The following is a 4,128-nucleotide window of genomic DNA, read 5'->3' as shown; positions in this document are numbered from 1 at the left end:
TAAGACATTACAAGGAGCACAAACAAACTATACAACTACTGAAAAAGAACTCCTTGCTATTGTCTTTGCTTTTGACAAATTTCGATCATATCTCGTTCTAGCAAAAACGGTGGTCTATACCGACCATTCTGCTCTTAGATACCTATTTTCAAAACAAAACGCTAAACCAAGATTAATCCGTTGGATCTTACTCTTACAAGAGTTTGATATTGAAATCCGAGATAAAAGAGGAGCAGAAAATCTCGCCGCTGATCATCTTTCTCATCTTGAAAATCCCAAATTAGAAGTTCTAAATGAATCGGCCATACAAGACAACTTTCCTGATGAATATCTATTGAAGATAGTTTATAAAGAAATCCCATGGTTTGCAGACTATGCAAACTACTTAGTTTGTGGATTCCTTGAAAAAGGATTATCGTACCAAAGACGAAAGAAATTCTTCAGTGATATAAAACACTATTTCTGGGAAGTTCCACATTTGTTTAAAAGTTGTCCCGATGGAATAATACGCCGATGTGTATTTGGAGATGAAGCTAGTAAAATATTAAACCATTGTCACACAGGACCAACAGGAGGGCATTATGGGCCTCAACTAACAGCAAGAAAAGTTTATGAAGCTGGATTCTATTGGCCTACAATTTACAAAGACGCACACCTTCTTTGCAAATCCTGTGATGCATGTCAAAGGGCCGGAAAAATAAGTCAACGTGATGAAATGCCACAAAATGTCATCCAAGTATGTGAAGTATTTGACATTTGGGGTATTGACTTTATGGGTCCATTTCCAAAATCTCATAATAATCTATATATACTCGTAGCCATTGATTATGTATCTAAATGGGCGGAAGCACAAGCTCTCCCAACTAACGATGCACGAGTTGTAGTCAACTTTTTAAAACGTCTTTTTGCAAGGTTTGGAACACCGAAAGCTTTAATAAGTGATCGGGGTACTCATTTCTGTAATAATCAACTTGAGAAAGTTCTTAAAAGATATGGAGTAACTCATAAAATCTCCACCGCATATCATCCACAAACAAGTGGACAAGTTGAAAATACCAACCGAGCTTTAAAACGTATTCTAGAGAAAACCGTAGGATCAAATCCGAAGGAATGGTCCATTAAATTGGAGGATGCACTCTGGGCTTTTAGAACAGCCTACAAAACTCCAATTGGAACCACACCTTTTAGACTTGTTTATGGAAAAGCATGTCATCTTCCAGTAGAAATTGAACACAAAGCATTTTGGGCTTTGAAAACATGTAATCTTGATTTACATGAAGCCGGACGTCTACGATTAAGTCAACTAAACGAATTAGAAGAATTAAGACATGAAGCATACGAAAATTCGTTAATCTATAAAGAAAGAACGAAGAAATGGCATGATAAAAAAATCAGAAGTTCAAAAGAATTTAAAGAAGGAGACAGAGTTCTTCTTTTCAATTCACGATTCAAGCTATTTCTTGGAAAATTAAAATCAAGATGGTCTGGACCATTCATAGTCAAAAGAGTTTTCCCATACGAAACGATAGAATTAATAAATTCACATGGGATTGAATTTAAAGTTAATGGTCACAGAGTTAAACATTACATACATGGTCCGATGGAAGTCGACAACGAAGTTAATCACAATTTCGACACCACAGCTAACTAAGTGTGGGGAGAATCAAGTCTTTAAAGGATAATATGTATTTCTGTTAGAGTTAGATTGTCTGTTTTCGTGTAGTTCTCGAAAATGGAACCCGAATGGTCTTTCCCTAGCAGACCCTAAAGAACTAGTCTTCTCCCCCCATTCTGAATTTTTATTTTTTTTTAGGTTTTTACAAAATGAAGACTGCCTGTGAACTAAACCATGGTCTAATGCTACACGCTTTGATCACTAAAAGAAATAATGACATACTACCGAGTGAATTAGTATCAGTAATCAGAGAAAGAATGGACGGAGTTAGAAAAGAATCTAGATGCGAAGATAATAAGTTACAATTTGGTAAAGGAAAATCAAAATCCGCAGCGAAAAGAAGAGCACGACACCTAGAACGATGTCACAAATGCGGAAAATGGTCACATGGAGGTAAATGTTCAAATAATCAAACCTATTCAAATACCGAATTTGTTACTTTATGCAGAGACGGACCGTTCATATGTTTAGAAGAAAAGACACTGAATGCTCGAGGTTACGCCTATGTAGCCATGGAAAACCAATTAAACCGACTATCTTATGAATGGGATAGATCATATAACTAAGAAATCTATTTCACAGGTTTGTCTGTACAGTTTTTATTTTTATTTTTATTTTTAACCTTTTGATAATAAACGCTAATTTGTTCGCTAAAAAGTATTAAATTGGTATTGAATAAAATTAGGTTTGGCGACCGAAATTATTGATATCATTCAAAAATTTATTACATCACTGCGAAATTTAACGTTTATTCTTAAGGTATAAATATCTTTAATCAATCAACCAAAAATATTTCAAAAATTCGTCATGAGTTAAATTAGGTCTTGGAACCGAAATTACTTTACCGAAAAGAGGGGCGTATATTTTTGATAATATTTGATTGATTAAAGTGGGATAAAAAGACAAAAAGATTTTTAATTTTATTTTTACCATGTTTTTAAAATTAATATTTAAATCTTAAATTAATATTGTAAACTTTGTAAAAAATAATATATTTAAAATTGTAAATATTTGAAAAATTAATATAAGTTTGGTATGAATTTATAATATGAATTTTTAAATTAAGTTTGGTGTGAATTTTTAAAATATAAATTTTTAATTTTATGCATTTCAAATTTTAAGTTTGGTGTGAATTTTTAATAATAATTTTGAATTTTATATTTAAGTTGTGTGAATTTAAAAACAAAAATTTACTTTATCTCATTAAGTTAAGAATATGATTTTTAAAATTCGTCGTAAGTTGAAGACTAGGTCTTTGAACCGAAATTGCTTTACCCGAGGGAGGGACGAGAATTTTTATTATCATTATTTTTAACCTTATTGAATTAGAGTATGCCAAAAACATTGAAAAAACCCAAAAATCTTAGCTTTTAAAACAATCGCTACAAAAAGACAAATTTTAAAATTTTGTCGAGGGACGGACTAGGACATCGATCCGAAACGACCTCGTCCTAAATAACAAGGGAAACAAAATTTTAAAATTAAGTACTTAATTATTTCAAAAGTTAATGATTATATAAAATAAAAAAAAAAAAGCTCCGCGAGTCGCGGAGTTTGGAGAGTAAATCCCCGCGAGTCGCGGAGAAGCCGGATTACAGAAAAAAAAAATATAAGAGCTGCAAACTGATCAGTTTCATACTCCTCAACCCAAAAATACAGCTCGAAAAACTGCACCCGAAAAACACGAAAAAAACCCCCAAAATCACAATTTTTAACCGTTAATCACCAAATCTTTTGCTAAAATCATGTTGAGAAGGATGCTATCTAAGAATTACTCAAGAAAAAGGGTAAATTTCTACACCTAAACACCATTTAATTCAAAATTTGATGTTCTTGAGCTATTTTTTCCCCAATTTGATTTTGATGCTTTTTAGTGTAATTAGGCTTAAATTGTTTATGTATTATGCTTGTATAACCTAGATTGATGCTGTTTAACATGATTAGAAGCCTTAAACTTCAAATTTTGAATAATCTAGGGTTTGTGTTCTTGAGCAAATTTGGGGCTTTTTGATATAAACAGGTTATGGCCGATTTTTGTCATGAATTGTTGCTAAATTGAGTAGTGTAACATGTCTAGGTAGTTAAATGATCCAAACTTTGAGCCTAAACATGATTTTGAGAATTAAAGTGGACTTTTTCAAGTATAAAATTAATGAACTTGATTTTTGAAAGATAATGCCATTTGAGACTTGTTTAATTGCTAGTAATGATTATTTTGACATGTTATTTGAGTTGAATGCTTATGAACTTGGCGAACATTTTCGTATATGCTTATTTGAAAAAGTGTAGATTTGATAAAAATGTGAAAATGAGCTTAAGTTTGATATAAATTGATAATGTCATTATAATTATTTTGATTGATGATTTTGCTGACACTAATGCATATTTGGATGCACAAAAATTGTGTTTGATGTGTTTTGCAGAATGAAAGGGGTGAATCTTCATCCCAAGCC

This window comes from Rutidosis leptorrhynchoides, chromosome 3 (genome assembly GCF_046630445.1).
Source record: "Rutidosis leptorrhynchoides isolate AG116_Rl617_1_P2 chromosome 3, CSIRO_AGI_Rlap_v1, whole genome shotgun sequence".
In the NCBI taxonomy this organism is placed as follows: Eukaryota; Viridiplantae; Streptophyta; class Magnoliopsida; order Asterales; family Asteraceae; genus Rutidosis; species Rutidosis leptorrhynchoides.
This window is presented reverse-complemented; position numbering follows the sequence as displayed.